This window comes from Condylostylus longicornis, unplaced genomic scaffold (genome assembly GCF_029603195.1).
Source record: "Condylostylus longicornis isolate FDR11 unplaced genomic scaffold, ASM2960319v2 ptg000080l, whole genome shotgun sequence".
In the NCBI taxonomy this organism is placed as follows: domain Eukaryota; kingdom Metazoa; phylum Arthropoda; class Insecta; order Diptera; family Dolichopodidae; genus Condylostylus; species Condylostylus longicornis.
This window is the reverse complement of record NW_026578048.1, coordinates 886347-910689: the sequence shown is the minus strand read 5'-3', so window position 1 is coordinate 910689 and position 24343 is coordinate 886347. Positions and strand designations below refer to the sequence as shown.

The window sequence follows — 24343 nt, the reverse complement described above, 5'->3', positions numbered from 1 at the left end:
TGATATTTCAATCATTTTTCGTAACATTTTGAATAATCAAAACTTGTTTTTACATTTCATATACGGAATTTTATGTTCGAAATTATTTTTTTTATTTTTAATTTTACTTGGATAATTAATAAATACATTATATTGCTGTAACTTTTAATTTTAATATTTTTATTTTAAATATTTTTTTCTAATATTTTTTTTTATATTAATTAAAATTAGGTGAATTGTGGTTTTGGGAGCTAATGGTAAAATATACTTAATATTATTTGCCTTTGTCAGTCTATTGAATTATAATATATTGTCATACTTTTTTTGTCTGTCAATTAAAAAATCATAATGTGATACCTTCTTCAAGTATGTATATGTGTATGGCAATTTGAGACGACAGCTCCTTATTATGAGTACGCGACCAATTTCCTAATTGCTTAATTTTGTACATTTTACCTACATATTCACGAATATATACCGTTGTTACTAATAATAGTAATTCCGCTAAAAATTTGGAAAAAACTAACACACAAATGTGCGCATAGTCAACCATATTCTATTAGCCGCATTACTCGATGAGATGGGTTGTTATTGAAAAATTTTGTAATTTTCTGAAAAATAAATTCGGACGTTCGAAATTCTATACAAAATAAACAAAATTATTTTCAATAATATTCCAATATGTACTTGAAGTGATGCGATTAACAAAATATGGATGATTACTCGTATGTATTTACATATACATATGTATACGTTTTTTCAAATCTTCAGCGAAATTTCCATTATTAGTAACAAACTGTATTTATCATGGGGTTAAAGATTTTGTCATTTAAAGCAAAAATTTTTTTTTAATTTCTATTTCCGTAATTTCCTTTGATTTATATACTTACATAGTTACACATACATATATTTCAAAATTTTTGACCGAAGTCTAAAAATGACGTCTAATTTAAAAAACTGTACATATGTATATGTATGTATGTTCATATATAGATTTTTATGTGTATTGCTTTATTTCCATTGCATTTTTCTGAAAATTTAATGACGAAATAAAGAAAAATTAAAAAAATTTCTTGATTATTTTTTTTGGCAATTAATTTTGAAAACTTTAATATATTGCTACATATAGATGCTTCACACACATACATATGTATTATTAATGGGTGAACAGATTGCTTGAAAGAGGAGAAATAGCATTTTGATGTAATAATATTCGTAATATAACTGTAATTATAATTTAAACACTATAATAATGGAGAAAAATTTTAAAATTTTTTATTTTTCTCTTGACATTTTGTTCAGTTAGCCGAATGCACATTCACACTTGAAATTTTTGATGCAATTCAAAGACATGACATTGAATTCTAATTTTAAATGTTGTTTTTTTGTTATTGATTAGTTTCATTTCAGTTTTCTTTCATTAATAGCTGATTTGTAAGAAAAAAAAAATAAAAAATTAAAAAAAAAATTTTTCTTTGAACTCATAAATAATAATTAAATTGGACTTATTAATGATTATTATTTATAATAGTTTTATTCCATAATTAGTTCAAATTTTTTTTTAATTCGAAATTTCGAAATTTGTAAAATAAATCGCGTTTTTTTTTTAATTATTTTTTTTGTTATTTTTACTTAAAGTATTTGTGCTATAGTAATTTAAATTAAAGTAAAATAATTATTAAAATTAAAAAATCTTTTAACTCTAAAAAATTGCGTCGAATTCTGGGATTACAATTGAAAGTTTTGGATATTATTCAAGTAAAATAAAAGGTAAGTGTTTACGTCAATTTTCTATTAATAATTTTCATTTTATTTACATTATATTTTTATTTATATTTTTAAAAATAATTATTAAAATATAAGATATACCTGTAGATTACATAATTTGTTATATTATTCATATTGCTTTCGAATAAAAATCAAATTTGATGGAAAATCTTTTCACACGTGTGACAGAATTGACAAGAAAACAATGTTACCGTTTTATTATTAAGTTAATATGGAAATTTAAAATACATTATTTGAATAGGATTGTCATGATTTCAATTTTTTTTCTGTAAAAAACAATATTGAAAAAAACTCTATTGTAAAAAACTCTATACTGAAAAAGTCTATCACATCTCAATTATAACAAATATGCCGCTTTGCATTCAATACCTCGTGATCACCAGGCAGTAATTAAGCTTACCATTAATGACGGCTTGCTGATAGATTTCTTGAGAAATCTATCTAAGACCCCGATACCAATCTTCGATATTTCGCTCAGCCCCGTCAAACATGCTCTACGCCACATACCCAGTCTGGCCTCGGCCAGAGTCAGACATTGAAGGGTATCCTAGTGTGGCTGCATGCTCTGAAAAAGGTATGTGTTACGTGTAGACTGCCGTCAGACAGGCAATGCCCTCTCGAAATATTTCTAGGCGTCCATCCCATTAAGACCTTGCGGTGTTTTGCCATATTTTTCTTGTTGTCTCGCTTATGAACAGGGCTTTCCATCTTGTAGAACCTTATAGAATTTTTAAGTGTAAAATTTAAATTTTCTAACTAACATTTTGCGACTTCTTCTGAGTAGTTCTTTTTTAAGTTGTTGTTAGTCTCTAGCTAATTATAATAGAATTAAAAAATATTAATGAAAAATGTTTTTTTATGGTTTAGCTTTCAGCATTATATTATAACTGCAATTTCATTAAAAGTTGAGTTTCTTTGTTAAAATATAATTTTTTTATAAAAATTTTTGATTATATTATAATAAGAAGCTTTCAAGGAAAACAGTTAAAATAATGAAAACGTTTTAAAAATTTCTTATACATTTTAATTATGCATGGTTATGTGAGTTTTCCAAAATTTAACTTGTTAAAATATTAAGTAGAATTTTATTCTAAAATCCTCGTACTAAATTTTTTTCCTACTTCTTCTACTCTGAATCAATGCAAAAGTTTTAAATTTTCTTTTTATTTTTTATTTGCAAATTAGTTTTTGCTATTATTTTTTTTTTGTATTATAGAAGTACAACCTGGTATAACTAATATGTGCAATACAATTTGGCACGTCTTCAATTATATACCATATGTAAAATATATAAAAAATATGTAGATATTGGAGCAAGTAGTTCACATAAATATGTTTCTATGTTGTTTGTATGTATATATAATTATCTGTGTTTTTACATGAAATTGTACGAGAATTTTCAATATAATGTACATTTATAATAAAATCACATTAAATTTTTTTTTTCTCTGTGTATAAAAATTGTGTTCATATTGAATATCTTAGAAAACTCTTTATTTCTATTATAATGTGTTTTTTATGTTCGTTGCTTTCTCATTTTGCTTATAAAATGTACTTACCTTGAATGAAAGCACATAATATGTATATACATATAAGTATAAATAAATTTTGTAATATTAAATGCATATAAATGTATATGAAGAATATACCTGTGAAAAATAGGGGAAAACATTCATTATATTGTGCAATTCATGCCAAAATAATCAGTCATTTTATATAAAAATCACGTTTAGTCTAACATTTTCTTCTATTTTTTTTGTTCATATTGTAAGAAAAAATTATTTATTTTCTACTTTTATATGTGCTTATTTCTAATGTCATTGCTGTTGTTATTTAAGTATAATATAAAAGTATATAGTTGCTTCTTTATTATAAATACATAGCTTATTGTACTTATAATAGAATGATGTGCAAATATAATGCATATATGTGCATATATAAGTATTTCAAATAAAGTATGTATGTATACATAAATAAGAATTTCAAGTGATCCTTTTACAACTCAAAAAATCTGTATATTATAATTGTATTTTACAATATACTTTTTTATATTGTCTATATATGTTTATATGTATGTTTGACGTTATTATAATTAAAAACAATATACTTAATTAACCAAATATTTATTTTTATTAATTTTATTATAATTATGTACATTCTGGGTGTTGAAACTCTGTAATGTACTCTTTATTAAATTGCATTCTTTAAAATATATGAGTATATGTAATTGTATATGTATACATATAGTTGATGTTGAGTTTGATGATATTTTTAGAATAATAAAGTAATTAATGTTCTTAAATTCATAAAAAATATTTTATGAATATTTTTAATTGAAAATAATTTACAAATTCTTAAATCAGATTTTATAAGACAAATAATCTAATATAAACAAATACATTGTATGTGGATGTACAACAAATACATATGTATATGTATATATGGATTGCATCTTGATATGATGGAAATAATATGGACTCAAACATTTATAGAGAGCATTATAGAAAAAATTTTAAAAACATTCTCATTTCCTATGGGTGAATCAAAAGATTTAGTTTGAATTCGAACTAAGAGATTCTCCTCTCTTTCAAAAGAAATTAATGTTATAGTTCATTTATTACCGGTAACCTAAAGTTCTATGATACAGATTTGAAAAGTAATGTTTTTCAAATTTTCTCACTTAAAATAGAACACAATTTTGTGTTTTATTCTAATACTCTTGCAGTTTTTTTATATTTTTTCTACACTGCATCAGGATTGTCCAAATATTTTAGGCTTCTGTTTCCGCAAAATATTTCCTCAGTGTTTTATGTTACTACATTTCAATTATTCTATGTTACACAGTACTATTGAAAAGCAGATGTTCCCTGTGGTTCTCTGACTCTACTGCTGTACTCAAATTTCTTCATTCTGCTTTTACTCATAAATGTTTCATTCGTAAAAATTATTTTCGAAGTAGTTTTTTTTTAATATCTACTAAGAAAAGTTTTAAAATTTTTATTTGACATTTAAATTTTATTATTTAATTTTGATTTTAATTACAAATTCTTTTTGTTTATTTAAACTAAATTTAATTTTTGTTATATGTTTCAAAAGTACATTTCACGTTTATAACATTATTTTTTCATATGGTTTAAGTTTAAAATTTTGTACCGAATTTTTGCAACACACAAGGTCTATAAGACCATAACAAATTATAGATTATAGGTCTTATATCATATAGGTCTAGTAAAATAATAAATTATAGATTGACAGTATTTACGAACATGTTTGATTTGTGTTCATACTCAGTAAAATTCCTTTCACAATTTTACTGCTTATTTTTTTTTCAGTTCAATTTAAATATTATCAGTAAGGAAAGTTAGGCATCAACATTGTTGTTGGATTTTGTTTGAAGCTGTCATTAAATTATAATTAAGCCAAGCAAAATCAATATGAAAAAAATTTGATATGAACAAAGTTTGATACGCCTACGAGTATATAATGTAAATTCAAATTGAGTGTGTTGTGTTGGCTAATCAAACATTTCACCTGTTCCCATTTGGACAAGGTTAGTTATTAAGTGTCCCGATTAGTGGAGTAGTGTTTATTTTTCAGGATTTGCATTTGGTAATTTTGTTATTATCTTATGTCCTACATGATTTGGCAGCAAAAAAATTTAAAATTTTGTTTAGAAACTATTTGTTATTTTGTTTTTTGCCCCAATGTTACACGTGTTAGTAATTTTGTAAAATATTTTAAAAAAAAACCTCATTAAATTTTTTTTTTATATATATATTTGCAAATGATTTATAATGTCATTTTATAGCCTATAATAGAAATGTGTATGAGCATGCCACATACATGTCTATGCAGTATATAACGTATGTACGTCAAAGTAAAAACTAATGAAAATTTTTATTACTTTAAAATTTTACCCGAAATGATAATAAAAATCATTTTTACAACAATGAATGCAGTTTATATAATTTCAAGTAATTTATACCTTTATTTTAATGCTCTAGCTCTAGCACTAATACCTAATATACATACGTTATATACATACATACATTATTTTATAAAATAAATTTTCTTTAATTTTACATGAAATTTATTTTTAAAACGTCATTACTTATAATTTTAATTTCTTTAAAGCGCGTTCAAGGAAATGTGCATTATGTGCACTTTTCTACATTTACATGCACACATAATGTATGTTCGTGTGTACATGTTGAATATACAGTAATAAAATTATTCAATTGCTAGTTTTTTTTTTCGTTTTAACTTCAAAATACACGTTCAATAAAAATAATATTCATTATTGAAAAAATTTAGTTGTAAAAATTTAAAAATAAATCTAAAAAAAAAAAAAATTACATAGAAAATGAAAGTTGAAAATTAATTACACACCATAACTTTGGGAACTCTGACATTAAATATATACTGGTAATGAGTTTACGACTAAAATTTTTGCATTAAAAATACAAAAAAAAATTATAATAAAAATAAAAAGAGGTGAGGTAAATTAGTTTTTAATTCTTTTACGCGTTGCTAATTACAATATAACCATATCGTATATTTATATACCAATAAAATATACGTTCGGCTCGAGGTCTACATATAAAACAACAAGTTTTTATTTTTCTACTTTCGCATTTAGCCATAAAATTGATTTTTAAATGAATTGTTCGCTTGAAAACTCAAAGAATATATTTTTAATAGTTTTTAAATTGAAAATTTTCAATTTTATCGCTTACACGTACATATAGAATGGGGCACATTACATTGCATTTTAGACTTAAGTAAATTCTACTTTGTATTTTAAAATAATTTGTTAAAAATTTTTTTTATACATAATGAAGGTGGTACCTGAAATATACGTACGTACTTAAATTTACTTTAACACGTTTTGACGATTTTTTCTTAAATTCCATAAAATTTCTTTTTAGAATAAATTTTAATTTCCATTTAGAATTTTGATATCGCATATCTAGATGCCAAGTCGAATTTGCGTTATGATGCCTCTATGGTTTTATTTAGGTTATTTGATGATTGTAGCATCACATTCTCAAAAAACTTGATTTTGCCAATAGATTGTCCCAAACTTAGTGATTGCAGCTGCAAATCTTTTCCACCCTGACCTTATTCTAGGAAAAATTATGAATTGATTATTTAACCACAATTTATATGTGCTACAAAATTTAAAATTAATATTGTGTTATGATACAAACATTCTAAATTGTAGATTGTACAAATGGAAGTAATAGCGCATCGCAACCAGCCTATAATGATTAAATTTTTACATACAGACACCATACACATGTACGTTATCAAAAAATTTATTTTCAAAAACCTTTCTCCAAGTCAATAAAAGGTCAAACATCTCTTCTGAAAAGGTTAAAGTATTTTCTTAGTTAATATATTGAAAATATACAGGAAAAATAGAAAATTTACGATATTGATTTTCTTTTTTCTTGAATGATAAAATTTCTATGATAGTGAAATAATAAAATTTTTTAGGTGTGGTGTTTCAAGTTTGGTTTTCAAATTGATTGTTATTAGAAAAGTATGAGGTAAATCTTTGTTTTGTATTAATTATTGGAACTACACATTTAAAAATTATTCAAGGAGTTCGTCTACATCTGGTCATCATTTAGAAATTTCAAAATTCAATAATTTTCGAGCACAATAGTTGATTCTTCTTTAATTCAAAAGATTTTTCTTTAACTTTTCCAAATGAACTCACATAAACTTATTAAATTGTTATTGATTTTTTTTGTTTTACTTATTCTTACAGCACAATATAATATTTTTGATTATTAGATTTAAAAAGTTTCAGAAAATACAAAAAGAAAAAAAAATAGGATAAAACTTTGCCGATATAGAATTGAAAGCAATAAAATAAAAATTAGAATTTGAATTTAATTATAAGAAATACGAGAAGAACCATAACAACAATATTATTAAGAAAGAGAAAGAAAATGAATGAGGTTGGGATTAAATTAAATTTGATAAAGACAACAGCACAATTGTTCGTTTAATTTAATATTAAGAAATGAAAAACAAATTTGAGTAACAGCAACTGCATAAGAACATTGTGCTCAAAAACTTTAAGTCAATTACAGCTTTTGTTCTTTATTTGTTTTGATTAAGTAATGTGTAAGGTAAACGTACTCCGTCAACAATATTTTGTTAACAATACAACAGTTTGCTGTATTCGTTTGCCTCTATACTAGTTTACTTTCATTTACAACATTAAAATTGTTAAAAGAGATGACAGTAAAAGAGATCAAAAGAGATGAACATTTTTCTTTTTAAGTTTTATAATTCAGTATGTTAGCTCTTGTCTCTGCAAATGAAATTTCTTAGTTTAATCAAACACAATACATATTTTGCTTATAATACCAATGTAAAAGTGTTGCAAATTGTAGTGATAGTAATAAGTAAGCGGTAATTTCCTTGCAAAATTCATGTTCTAATTCTTAAACGAAGAGAATTCAATCTGTATACATTTAAAAAAGTGGTCCTTATTTTTGGTAGCCAAAAAAACATAACCAGAACTTTATATCTGAAATTGCTAAAAAAAATTACAAAATTAGAAATAGTTCTGGGTCCATATTGATATGCACAGTGTAAATTATGCATTATACTTATATACTCACTAGGGCGAAAATTCGGTGAGCCAATTCCTGCATATATGCTAGAATTCGTAAGGTTGTGGGTCTCGAAGAGGTGTTATAGGGTGTTCCAAACAATGAGACTGAAACAGTTATGAAAAAAATATTATTGCTCTTTAATTTTCTAATTAATTGTGTTATTATTAGCTGTGCTCTAAATTACCAGAAGAATTTTCATAACATCTTAAAAATTTAATTCACAATTTATGATTGAGTATTTATAGCATCGATATTAGATGCAAAATAGAAAATTCACTAAAAAATTCACAAAATTTTTCTATAAAGAAAACTGCGCCTCGTGTGCAGTGTAATTTTTTTATTAAGTTATTTATTAGATTTTCTATTATAGACGAAATTTATAAAAAATCATAAGTTATTTCCAAATTCTAAGAATCGATTAAGCCCATATTAATATATGTATTTTCTTTATCCTCTACCAATATTTTTAGTAATATTTGAAAACAAGAATCATCAGCTCTAATAATACAAGTTTAGGCATTTTCCGCATATTATGTTAATGTAATGTTAATATGTACAGTTTTCACTTACTATTGCAGCCTGTTGCGCGATTGTAACTTTGTGGGTAATTAGTGTAGTTTTGCGGGTAGAATAGTAAATTAATAATAATGTTATTACATACTTAAAATCTTGGGTCTGATTCTCCTGCATATTAAAATGTTGCAAATCAAAAAATTCTTGAAAATAAAAGTTTTAGAAAAATAAAATTAAGTACTGAATATTTACTAAAATTCTGCACATGTAAAGCTTCCTTTTGCGCTTACTTTTGTTTTTCTTGTTTTCATTTTTTATTAATAAACTTCCCTCGCCGATTTGATAGCATAAAATTTGTTTTTTTCTTATTTATTTTTCTTTACACAGCTTTTAATTTTTTTTTGTATTTTTAAATTGGCTTTTTTATCATTTACTTTTCTATTTTTTTTTTGTTTTGCTGTTTTTCTATAATTACAAAGAAGGTTCATTCGCTATCGATTTTTAATTACATGCCTAAATTCTTTTAATTTTCATGTCCGCTGTAATAAAGAGAAAAGGAAACGTATAACTACAACGTAAAAAAAATATTTTCCCTCTATCATGCCTCATCTATTGTTGTGTTTAGATTGTCTACAATCTACATAATGTACTCGTAGCTTTGAATGTTTTTTTCCAATTTTTTCGTTTGAACATGCGAAATGGTGTTACCAAACGTTCTCTTTTGCATAGAAAATAAATATAATTTAAAAATTTTATAACTGAGTTAAAATGAATTGGAGTTGGTAGATAAGTTTGTAGCTAAAACTATTTTGAAATTTATAGAAACAAATATTAAAGAGAGCAGTTTCTAGATATTAAAAATATTAAAGCCATCTGGTAGAATAGAATTTCGATTCCATATGCACTTCAATTACAGCATTAATCTGAAGTAGTTCAGCGGAATCTTTTCATGCTATTGGTTCTGCTCTTTTTTTCAGTCAAACATAAATATTTGCAGCTTTTACAAATCTCATTATAAGTTTAAATTAGTTCAGAGCTGTGTCATTGAAAATTGCTTGTTACCTGTGAAATGTTTAGTATAACAATTTTGGAAAATATTTTCACATTTTCTTTTATATATGAAAAATTTTCTTCTAGCAACCCATTTTTGTATTTTTCTTTAGGGCCACCTACCGATGGTCGCTTTAAAATTTTCTTTTTTACCTTTGGAACTAACTTAATATCTTTGCTTAGTAATCTAAAAATAATTGTAGAACATTTTTAGTATAAAAGTATAACACAAAACGTTAAAACAATAGTTAGGTATAAAAAATGGTGTTTTATTTTTTTTTTCATGTTTTTTTTGAAAAGGTATATGAGCACGTCCTCTATACTGTTGTTTTCAGTTTGAAACAATTTTTACATTTATTTTAATTTTTTTTTTTAATTTTACCTTCCAATAACAAAAATTCACAAAACGACAACGGAAAAATTTCTAGTATATTGAAGAGAAAAGTTTTATCGTAAAAGTAAAATTCAAAACTTTTTCAGAAAAGAAAATAATATTAATTTTTATTACAAAAAGATTACTTTTGAAAACTTGAATTTATTTATTTAGAAAACATGAGACCAACCGACTGACAGACAAATCTAAATTAAAAATATGATAAAAAAATATACGATACAATACAGGTACCTATACCTACCTTAATTGAAATTACCAACCCGTATTTATTCTATGAATACAATGTTGTATTGTAAGTGTAACTAAAATGTATAAAAAAAAGAAAGAAAGAAAGAAAGAAAAAAAAAATTTCGAATTTTATTACAATTATTTTTAACTTTTATTGTTTTCTTTTTTCCTTATATAAAACACGCGCATTGGGAACACCTGCAGGTGACTTCTTTTATAATAAATATGTACACATGTTGAAATGGAGGTGCTTAAATTTATTAATTGTGATGGGCCATTTGTAATATGAATATTATTATGTAGGTATATGTATATGTATGTATATATAGGTATAGGAAACTTTTATGATAACAATTGTACAACTTTAAATTTATATCAGTTATGAGATAGTTGAAAATTCACGTACTTTTTGTTTCATATATGTATAATGTGAAATACTTGAAACAGTTAAAAAAGAAAGTCTACATACATTTTGTTATTCTATGCCATCATAATAACTAATTTTAATAAATAAGATGAGAAATAAGAAAGATGATATTAGAGATGAGAAATAATAATAAGAGAGCAATTTTTTTTAGAATATTTTGAAATATTGATTTATTTTTATTTTGTCTCACTTAACATGGAATGATAGCAAAAGAACATGGATGCAAACTGATAAATTAATTTTACAAATAATCCTTACTTCTAATTTTATTAATCAAAATTTGCGCATAATGCTAACTGTTATACAATGGATATAAATACTGTTATACTATGAACTAAACATACCGTTCTACTCAGTAAATAAATGGAATTAAAATAAAATATAATATAGTTGTGGGATTGAAAATTGTAGAAATTCTGTTATACAGAAATTATATAAGATAAGTGCAGGATCTAACTTTACAGAAGGTACGAAGGATTTGATATTTATTCTTTATATAATTTATGGAAACAAATGTGAGTATCTACTGCTCTCAATTTCTTCTTTATTAATATAGTACGGCTAAGATTACTTCGGGAGTGTTATATTCTCTTGGAGTGTATAACATACGTTCGGAGTATTCTAAAGCAAATTCATACAATTTTAGCAGAAACATAAATATAAAAAAATATTGCTTTGAATCTATATTATAGGTTTGTGTATTGGATTACATATTACCAAATTTTTCACTGCACGTTGGTTTACTACCAATTGTTTGAATCTCATTTTCATAATACTGGAATCCAAAGCTCTTTTTCACTACCGACATTTGGAATTGCTTCATTCGTTGAATTTTCGTCATAATTGGCTTTTTCATCTAATCAATCACAAAAATCAAATAATAATGGCTGTTGTATAAAGTCAGACTATCTAACATTTAAAAAGATTTATAATTAATAAATAAGTGCTGCCAAGTGTTTTCGCTTCATTATTTTAAACATAATTTGCCAAAAATTTTGTTTTTATATAACAGTAATTTTAACAGTGCATTAGTAATTGACTTATGTTGTACACGAAATTTGATTAATAAACATAAAAATTATTATTAATTGTCAAGAATAAGAAACTTATATCAGTTTAAAATTGCGATGAATTTTACATACATAATTATGTACGCATATACGTTGCATATACTGTCCGTCAAATTTAAGAAATTATTTTTAAACATAAATGTTTAGCATATTTTTAAAAGTTTGTATAACAGAATAAATAAGATTAAATTTTCTATATTCTATATGCAATATGCATACAATGTCTAACAAGTTTTATTATAGTATAACAGTGTTGTATAGTTCTCATGCGTTACAAAAAATATCGATTGCATGCAATGTAATTTTTACAAATTATTATTACATACATACTTATATTATACGTATATGGAAAATATAACAAATAGTGTTTAAAAATAAATTTTCCATTTTTTTTACATTCAAATATACAATAAATGGGATGTACTTTATGTACTAAAATATTGAAAGCAACAATGTATTCTAATTAGGTTTTACAATTTTAGTATGTATTCCATGTTATCGGCTTTAATAGGTAAAGAAAATAAAAAAAAAATAAACTTTTGTTTTTTTCTCTTTTTACCTATTTTAACTTTTATTATTCCACAGTATTTAGTTTTTGGTTATACAAGAAGTTTTAGTTTGTAATTTCGAAAAGTTACAAGCAGTTTTACATTTATGTACATGTAAACATATATACTTGAAATCTTAAATATACACATATTTATGTATATTACATGTTTACTGATAAACCTTGATGTACACATGCATGTATGTATGTATATGAGATGATAATTAAAAACTTTAATAAAAATGTTGAATTTGTAACTATAATAATAAGTGGTCTATAGTAGTATAACAGTTGCTATATTGAATTAAAGTATGTACATATGTATTTACCTTTGTGTGATGTAAATCAAACGATAGGGAATAACTTAATTTAACAATGACTAATGATTATAATAAGAAAAAAGTCAAATCATAACATTCATTGCACGTATAAAAATAATTTTCCTTTGTTAATGCCCCCACTAGCCGCTCTCCTATTTTGAATTCGGATTTTAAGAATCAAAAGATTATTATTAATGTTTCAAGTAAAAATTACTTTTAATGATTACTTGGGAAATTAATATTGGTATTTGTTTTTTGTGTAGTTTTTTTTTCCCTGGAGTTTTTAATTACAATATGGAAACGGACAGATTTGTGAAGGAGTGGGATTATATAGTATGTACCCTAAATATATGCTATTTTAGTTAAAATTAAAACTTTTAAGCTTTCAATTTTTTATGAAAATTGTAGAGATTAAAGTAAACCCCATATAATACTGAAAGGTAGTCTCCATATTACAATCATTAAAGTATCATTTAATATATATACAAAATCAGACCGTATTTCTATAATTATAAATATTTTAAGTTAGAAAACGCTGCTTACGATTATTTTGGTATTGAGCATGGAGGTATAATCATGGGCGGATTCGTTGTCTAGCGAAATGCCTATTGAATAATTGTACAACATTCATAATATAGATAAATAGACGCTTATTTTCTAATTGACAAAATTCTACTGTAATACTTGACATGGTAGCAATTAATAGTTCATATTTAAGTGTTTCTCATCTAAAATTTTTTGGGTTTAAGGAACCAAAATTATTTGTACTCGATATTATGATTTACTCGAAATATCTGTTTGTAGTATGGCAATGTAGTACTCGTATGTAGTTATAAGCAAAGAAGTAAAACAGAATGTTAATTTACTTATGTTCATACATACATACATACATATACATATTTGTACGCGTTAATTTCATAGTTGCCTTAAATTTTATGCTTAAAGCCATGTCTGTTTTCATTTTTCATTTCTAATATTTAATACATATACATATGTGTACTATTATTGCTGTTATGTTTTGTTGTCATACAAGATTAAAAATAATACAAAATGTAATCGAACATAAATCAAACAAATTATAATCAATTTTATTTACTTAATTAAAAATTAAAGATTTAAATAAAAGTAATAAAAGAAAAGTGGTCATTCTGGGTTTTTTTATATAACCTAAAGGCATTTACATATAAATATAGTAATTTATAGTAAAATATGTTTACATTCACATAATTTTGTTTGATATATTTATATATACTTGATTTTAAGTTATTAATGAAGTACAAGAGTTAAATGTGCGTGTATATTAAAAATATGAAGTGATAGCACATCGGTACCGCTTACTAGTTAAATAAGAACTTCATAATTGGCTTTTGCCTCTTGTCTGTCCCCTATTGTGTTGCAAATTCGAATTGTTTAATAACAATAAAATCTAATACTAAAACTTATTTGCTTTTGAAGTTATTTGAATCGAGAAATTATTGTAAGCCTCTTCTAACACAAGCATTGTGCAGAGACACAAGACTTATGTGGGAATTAAATTTCAATAACTTTCGTAAATTAATTATAATTATGTTCTATTGGGTAGTAAATTAAGTTAAGATAATGTTAGAATCTTATTAGATAATGTTAATTTTTCAAAATTTTCTCAAAAATTTATGACATTTATTGCTTTTGGAAATTATTAGGAAAAACTAGTGTGATGCTATCATACTATACATATCTTTTTTTTGTAACATACTTACAACAGTTTTCCTCGTCATTAAAATATTTGTTTACTAGCAATGAAAGAAATTATAATTTTCCGATATGTTAGCTTTTTGTTAGTCAAATTTTAATCGTTTATAGACAAAATTTTAAATATTTTACTTGGATATTATATTGAAAGGATTCGTGAAAAATACGAGTCCCAATTCCGAACGTCATCGAAATTATAAGTCTAATCGTGTATTTCTCTTTTTTACTTCACTTTTTATTCAACTCAGAATTCTTTGTATTGCTAATGGATATGATTTTTCATTTTTTCAATTGGATTTTTTCTCCAATTATCGACTGAACGTCACACTTTCAAAAAAGTGATTAAATTTTGTATACATTTTAGAAAATAACGAGATACGCAATACCGAATAATTCTTCTCACTTGAAAATTACATTACACAAAAACTTATATGACAGTTACTCACTTTCTTCTCACTTGCGGAGTAAAATAACGAGATGGATGATCAGGCCCTAAGCAGAGAATCGACAAGCTTATCGAAATAAATAGATGCTTACATTCTTTTTAATTTAAGATTTTAAAGCATCAATGTCCACAGCCTGACGTCAATATTAATAAATGTTATATTTAATGGATCCATATCCATATTGATGTTTTAAACCGTTTAATCTATAACATGCATACATACACATCTACATAACTTAAATAGAACGTTGTCCTTTTCATTAACTCTTGTATTACTTAAAAGTTTAATTATATTATTCACTTTATGCAATTTTTTTGCAAAAACGCATACAATATAAAATTATTTTGATTTTTTCTCTAGAAGCAGTAATAATTTTCAAATTATATGCTTATGTATGTATGTGTTTTAATTATATACATTTTGTTGTTTTATGGTATGATGAAACATTTTTATGGTCATATACATACATGCATACATACGAATACATAATATGTATGGTTTGCAAGAATTTACAATGGTATTTACATACAAACTTTACAAATACGCACAATTCTACACGTATTAAGTCGCATATATACATACTATTTATATGTCAGCACATATGTATGGCCTTATAATATACATGTATATATACATATGTATGTATGTATGTAATTATTATTAAAATAATTTTTTATTTATAACAAAATCTTTGTTTATTCCGAAAGATCTTTGTTTGTTCTTCTCATTAAAACATAAAGCAAAAAAAGTGGTACAGATTGATGGACAATTTTCGTGATAAATGTCATTATTTTGAAGTTGTCATTTTAATAATTGAAAATATTAAAGAAAAATAATCAGAAAAAAAAGAAGAAAATTAAACAAGAAAGATAATTAATTAATATAAATGAAATGAGATGGCGTTCATTTCGTTTTTACGTTCATAACAATTTTTATTTCTTAATTATTTTTCTTTACATACATTCTAACATACATTTGTACATACATTAATACAAACATACATATGTGTAATAAGTTATGTATTTTGTGTGTTGTAATGTTTGTTTTACTTGAAAAAATAATTGTTTGCGTTTTATTCGGAAAAAAGTAAAAATAAAAATTTATTTTTGCTTAATGCTCAATTTTTCAATTTCCGTATGAGTAATGACGTTGATTTCAAAGAATTTTTTTTGTTTTTGAACTTTTTTCAAATGTTTGGTAAAATATTTCTGTCTCGGTTTGTATATGAAGGGCGAACAGTCATCTCAGTGTGGTGGCATGATGACATGAAATTAGAAACTTGTTTCCGAATTTTTTCAATATTGTTTATTATTTGTTGTTTTGCTGAAAAAGTTATTTTACGGACGGTTTATATGGCAGCATTTATACATCAAACATTGTTTATGGATTTGTTCGATTAAATGAAAATTTGATGAAAGTTGAATGTGTAAATGTTCGTTGATTTTGCTTGATGGAAAAAATATGGAAGGCCGTCTAATTTTAATCAAATAAAATTACTACAATCTCCAAATGACTCAAAATTACACCAAAGTAGACGGAGTTATAAATTGAACGCAGTTTAATGTGAAAATCGTATTATATGAGAATAAAAAGTTTGATGTGTAAACGATGACTGCAATATTTTAATTGGAAATCAAAAAAGTAAAAGGGTGGACATTATTTCTGCATATATTTTATATATTGGTGTCCAATTACGTACATATGTATGTATATAAATAATTACCAATGTGCAGATGACAACCAAAATTTTCAAAATCTCTATAGTTTTACTCCCACTTTCTCAAACATCCGTGAATGCAACCGCTTTTATCGAATCAATTTTAATTGATTTAAATTTCCTATACATTTAAAAAAAATTTCATCTATCATACTTTCTTTTTATAGAAATATAACACTTCGAATTACTTCAATGTAAACGGAGTTATAAGTGGAACGGAGTTTAATATGAAAGTCGCATTATGTAATGAGAATAAAAAGTAACTTATTAATTTAAATATTCAAGACTTGATTGATGATTTGAAAATTGATGTGTAATCAACTGCTGGAGTAAAACTGCACAACCACTCTTCTCAATTACTTTTTCGAATATGTATGTATTTGCTGGCGTTTAGTTGAATTTTAAATGAATTTTAAAGTGTTATACATTTACAGTATTTTATGCTCTATCATTTTACAAAACAAATATAACACTTTTAATAAATTCAGATCAAATATATCATTTATCAATTGAACATTTAATATTTTTAATGAAAATCTTCGTAATTATTTTGTAGTTATTGCAAATATTTGAAGGTTATTTGATATTCTTTTATTAGCATAAACGTAGGCGTGTTTGACGTAAAATAAGTGAAATAGAATTTATGTTAGTTATTGTAGGTTTAATATACCTATAGTGTACAAATATTTGTCTGTGACGTTAATCATAACAAATATAAAAACTTAAATAATATTATGAATGCATGAAATTCTAAACATTTATTTAAAATATTATTAAATGAATTACGAGTATTATAGTTTTGCTTTAGATGGTTTCGATGATTTTAGAATTTTAATCTACCTTAAAGAGAAATAAAATTTTTGTAAGGATTCTGATGAAACCTTTATTATAAAATTATATTTTTAGAAATTGTAGACGTAACTTAAAATTATTTAATAAAAAATAAATATATGTACGTAAATATGTACATATACAACGTAATGTTTTAATGTCAGACAATTGTTATTTTATTCAACAATATTATAGCAAGTTTTGTAGCTAAACTTACGTCATTCTCATAAAATTTTGTTGAGATTGCACAAGTCATTATAAGAGCTGCATTACCACACAATTAGATTTCATTCTTATGAAAGTTCATGTATAAGACAAATTTCAATTATGAAAAGTTATGTCGGTTATTGTTTTGACTAATATTTGCTTGTGAAATTCGGAAGGTAACCGTGTCATAAATATGAACAACGTTATCAAAAATACCTTACAACTCAAACCTCTATTAATTTAAGTTACATCATTCATTGTTACATCATTGTTACGTGGTTTCTTATAACCTGAGGTATTAAATCCATGTAATTATGTATGCAATCACAGAATTAACTTGTGATTTACAAAATTAAAAGAATTCTAATTTAAATTTTTTATGCAATTCAATACAAATGGAAAATTTTAATATTAAAGGAGAATTTTTCATGAAAATATTGAAATTTAATTTCATTTGATGATACTCATTCATTTAAGAGTAAATATGTATGTATATATGTATGTACATAAAAATTTTAATGAAAATTTTTTCCTAATTCAATTTTTCTTTTTTTTAAATTGCATTATGACTTGCGCGTATTCAAAGCTATCGTCCATATTTATATTGAAAAAAAAAATTCTGAAAAAAATTTAAAAAATGAAATTTTTGATTTTAGAATTTGAATTTTATCGGTAATATAATGGAATTAAACCATATTAAAAACATATTAAATTCATCATAAAATAAAAGAAAAACAAAAAAAAAAAGGAAACGGAAAAATTTAGTGCGGAATTTATGAAAAAAATTTATTCAATTGGGATTAATATCCTTTTAATAACGTTCGTTTCAAATAAAAAAAAAAATAAGAATATTAAAAATGAATGAAAAAAAAAATTGTTGGTACAGAGTGGAAAGTTGTCAGCAAACTAAAATAAGTTAATATAAGTTGTGGGGGAATTCTGGTTGGGAAAGTTTTGTAGTCTCTTAGGAGAAAAATCTCTTAGCAATTAAACTTGTTTACTTTTAAATTCTTCTACCTACAGTGCAGTACAAAAGTATCTCGTCGTAAAAATGTAAAAAAATCGGAAAATTCACCAGTGTGTGTGAGTTTTGAATTCGACCCTTTTTTTATTTATTTTGGAAATTTTGTTCAAAGTTATTTTTTAAAAGCATTCCAACTTTTTAAACCTCCAAAGTTTTGTAGCGAAATTCTAAGGTCTAGATAAAATCTTATAATTTCTTAGTCAGTTTAACTAAATACTGCTAACAGATTTTAATTAATTATTAATTATTCAGAAATATTTATTATTATTTTCGTAGAATGTGGTATACATTTATCCAAAATTGAAATGTGTATTAAGAAATCAGGAATACATAATTCTATATTCTACTATTCAGAAAATATATGAAAATTTTTACTATCATTAGTTCATTCGAAATATGTATTGTTTTCTCTTATTGTTATTATAAACTCATGTGACGTCACTTTTAAAATTACACTGCGACCAATAATATTTATAAAACTAAATTTTATATTACTAAACTTTGTAAACAAAATTTTTATTTTTTTTCGGAAAATATTGTTGTATCTAATAATAAAAAACTAGCCTGTAAACATCTGACAGCAAAATTATTAGTCAAAATAAATGTTCTCAAATACTGCTTTCGATTACTCTTTTATATTGGTAGGTGTAGTTTTAAGTGTTATACATTTAGAGTGTTATATGCTCTTAAATTGAATATTGTGGTGATATAGTGAAAATATATAAATATTATAAACAATTTGGATTATTGTTTACTTTAGCAATTGTATACATATAAATAAAACTTCGCAACATTGAACACCTTATTATTTTTTAATAGAAATAAATAAATAAAAAAAAAAATTTGAAAAATTTAAAAAATACGAGTATTTGAAATAAAAACAAATAAAAAAGAAATAAATAAAAATTTTGCAGAATTGAATTTTGTCTCCCATCATTTTCATCTATGTTTTGTACATACTGAGATAAATATGAATGTTATCATATTTAACATAGTATAACAATAAGCTATATAAACGGTGTTGGCGGCGTGTTCATATTTTTTATATAATATTTGCCTATATATAATATGTGTATGTCAGTTTAAAAGTATAAATTTAAATTTTTTTTTTTAGTTATTAGAGGACGGCATTTTTTTTGCCCATATACATATGTATGTACGTACATATTTTGTACATATATGTATACATATTATGTAGTTATAAAAATTGTATCCGCCTTTCCCATTTAATATTTATTATATATGTATGTAGCATGAAATTTGTAAGCACTTGCATACATATTTTGATGTTTTTGAGGGTACTCAAAAAAACAAAAAATAATATTTTGAAATTACATACATATATACATATGTGTATATATGTATAATTATGATATTACATGTATATGATTTACATTTTATAAATATAAATCACAGAAAGCAACTTTACCTTAAATGTCGAAAGTACACATTTATAGTAACGCTCCACCCCTCTTGTAAATCAATTTTTCATGTAACAGAACGGCAATTGATATGGAATTACATACATGTACATATATGGCTCAGTAATTCCATATCAGTTACCGTTCCTAACATATACAGTAGAGATCTCTTGTCGAAATTTTGCTACCTCTATGATATGTTCGTCGCACGTGTTTGTTGAACAAAGAACACATACATTTTCTTTAAAATTTTTTAAGAAAATTAAATTTTCTTTAGTTCATCAAACTTCTTGTTTTCGGTTGTAAATTTTTACTAAAATTAGTTACGAAAATAGGCGAGATTTAATTTTCTTTTCGAGATATAAGAGAGGGTTTCTTTTAAAATTATTCATAGGTTTTTATCTAAAATGGAACAAAAGTCAAGAGCAAATGAGAGCTTATTGCCCCATTAGATGCCAAATTGAACTGACAATTAGAGTTGGAACTATTATTAGTATTAGAAAATTATTGGGAAATTTGGATAGCATTGCTAATGATAGGAGCATGAGAATTTTTTAACAAAATAAGGTCATGTTGCATACAATATTTTTTGATTTGTATAGAACTTTTTAAGATAACACAACGAGAATACCCAAAATACAAATTTAAATGACGGCAAATATGTGCTGGAAAAAAATTTACATAGGTCAATGTATGTTTTATGAAAATATACCACATACTGTATACATACATACATATGTATATAATGTACATAATGTACATATATTATTTTTATTATTTATTCTGTTTTTATAAAAAAAAAGCAATTTAGAAAATGCGGAAATCGAAAAAAATTAGAGAAAATTTATAATTTAATTTAATTTGTTTTTTTTTTCTGAAAATAAATTTATTTTTATTAGAAATTAAAGAAAATTAAAAAAAATAAATTAATAATCAAATTATTATGTAATTCTTTTTTTTATTGAAAAAGTGTACATACACATATGTAGAATTGTGTATGCATAAAACTTCAATTTTGATTTTTACATTTTATTTATGGTGCAGGCTTATTTTATGCAAATTCAAATTTTAATATACGTACATATTTCATTACATAATATGTAGGTATGTATGTCTAACATAATTTAAATCAATATTTATTTATGTACATACATATATATGACATAAAATCATATTCGTATATGCATTGTTTTAATTGCATATATTTTTTAAATTTGACAACGAAACCTTTGTTAAAATGAAATAAATTAAACGGTAAATGGACAAAGGGGTTAACTTACATTTGCATTCTGACACTTTTTTTCATTAATAAATTGTAAAAATATTAATTGTTTGTTATTTAACTCTTATGTACACTGTCAATCTCGTCTTCTATTAAATTTCTAGTTATAAGAGTAATCAAATATATGATATATAGAATCTCTTTTCTACAATTTCTCTTATATAATTCAAGGATCGCATAATAATTGCAAAAATCTATTAAAAATATACCAAATTCTTTTACTTAATTCTTTTATACTTAAGAATATACAAAACATAAATTTCAGTTTGTCTGTTAAACACTGTATAAGTATACAACATTCCAAATTACCCAAATATATGCAATGTATTTTTTAATACGATTTGCCAAAATTATTCTCAAAAACGAATATAGACAGCTAGCGCATATAACAGAATTTTGGTATTTGAGTTTGTAAAAAGTTGTATGTTCCATACCTTCCTCTAAATTATACAATTCTTCACTTGTCTTCAAATTATTTAAACTGAATTAATTAATTGTCCTTGACTTTAAAATTTGCAGAAATACTATACACTAGTCAATATCATACAGCAATTAGAACTTATATGAATATTTCATCACCGTAATTTTGATGTAATGGCCAATTTCGTATTTCATACTCGGAGAATTTCGTACACAGACGTAGATAAACATATATTCTTCCAAAAATTACTAAAAATTATTTACTTTTATTAATGTTATTATTAATTTTGAAAATTGCAAATTCAATTGTTCTCATAAATTTTCAAAATAAAATTGCAAATTCAATCGTTCTCATAAATTTTCAAATATTTGTATGACTATAAAGATATTGAATGCTTTTAGGTGGGTAGAACCTTCGCCTTGAAACCCGTAGGTCACTGGTTCGAATTTAGTTTGAGGAGTTTGATTCTTTAATTTTTCTGCCTTTAATTCGTTCCTTTGTTTGCGTTATCCATCTGAAAGAAATTTTTTTCAGAAATTTCCATCGAGTTAATATTGATTGCTGTTATAAGGTTAAAATATTTTTTTTTTGCAAAAGTGTGTGTTGAAAATTATTGTCCCATAAAATTTTCCAATAAAAAAAACATTTTTAATCTCTTAAAATTCTCTCTTTTTATTATCATATGCAAAAAATTGTGTTATAAATGTTATTGAACGTTGATCTCTGTTAAAAACAATTACCGAATGGGAGAATTTGCCGTCTCCATTAGTCTGACACGAATTTATAAAATCAATATTGCATTTTCCTAAATGCAATATTAAGAACTTTTAAATTGAACTTCAAATATACTGTTCTCTTATTCAATTACTTCAAAATTTCTTTTATTCTAATAATTTTCTATCTATTCTTCTATATATAATTTAAAAGGTTAGCTCATTAAAATATTTCAAGTATTTTTTATTAAATTTTCCAAAAAAGTTTTTAAAAATTTTTTCTCTTTTTTTTTTTTGGAATCATTTCCATTTTATTGTATTCATTTAAAGAAGAAGGTTCAGCATTTTAATTGTAATTTTCTTTGCATTTCCTTTGTAAAATAATTTTTTTCTTTTTATAAAATTGAAAATTAATTAGTTTTCAATCTGATAATTGAATTTTTTTTTCTTTTTTAAATAAAATGTGAATCAAGTTATAATTTAAACACTGTAGAATTGAATTAAAAATTAGAATTAATATTAAAGAATTTAGAGTGTTGGGAAGAAATTTTACTCCTCAACCCTTGTAATTTTTGCTCAACAACCCACAATTTTTACTCTTCTCTATATTATAGACGCCTTTTTTTTTTAAATTGACATTTCTCATTCTAACAATATTGCAGTTAATTATAAATGTTAGAGATAATCATAAAACTGAGGTCAACAGACTGTTAAATTAAAAAAGAATAGAATGAGAAAGCAGAAAAAAAAAAAATAAAAAAAAAACTTTTTAAAACTCATGAGATGAAAATGATGCTATATCGGATAGGGATTTAAGTTTCCATTTAAAATGCAATATTTTATGTATAACAAAGGATTATTGCAATGAATTAAAATTTAGCGCATAACATTATATTATATACATATATAATATTATAGTTTGATGTGCAGATACTCAAATACCTATTAAAAGTAATATAAATTACATAAAAGTTTTTTTTCTATATGTAAAATTTATCTATTAATAATAAATGTTAAGAATATGCTCATACTTACATAGTTTTATTTATTACTATGTAGTTGAAATTATAGTTGAATTCATGTTATTGTACATAGTGAGTTTGTGTATGCTATATTCATTATAGAATTATATTTAATTATATTTAATGCAGGCTAAATGTAGATGTTATTGCATTACAATAGTTTAAATACCTAAATTCCAATTGCGAATTGCGAATTGTGAATTGTTTTGAAAAAATATTGGAAAAAGTAAAATTAGCAATAAATAATCAATAAAGTTTTAATTATAGCTATTTATCTGAAAATCATGATTGTATAATTGTAAATTTTAATGAATATTTTACTCATTACAATAATTTTCAATACATATGTGTGCATGTTTACGTATATTTTTAAATTGTAATATTAATTTGGAAAGAGAATGTATAATTTGTTTGTTTAATATACAATTAGCGGTAATACTCACAAGTCACAGCATTTTTATTTTCTCTTTGAACGAGCTGCTTGGAACTTAAATCTATTGATCTAAAAGAGTGAAAGTGTTAACTTTTCTAGATTTCTTTTGTGATTTGTATTAAACATCATTAAATTTTTTTTTTG

At 24.0% G+C, this 24343-nt stretch overlaps 1 protein-coding gene across 3 annotated transcripts in view; it reads left to right on the top strand.

The window, feature by feature from the left end:
* The first annotated feature begins 1598 nt into the window (after nucleotides 1-1598).
* LOC129613056 (uncharacterized) overlaps nucleotides 1599-24343 on the top strand; it is a 189040-nt gene continuing 166295 nt past the window's right edge. For all 3 annotated transcript variants that reach the window (XM_055526967.1, XM_055526965.1, XM_055526968.1), the window contains exon 1: nucleotides 1599-1749. The gene's annotated coding sequence lies outside the window, so the exon portion shown is untranslated. The remainder of the gene's footprint in view (nucleotides 1750-24343) is intronic.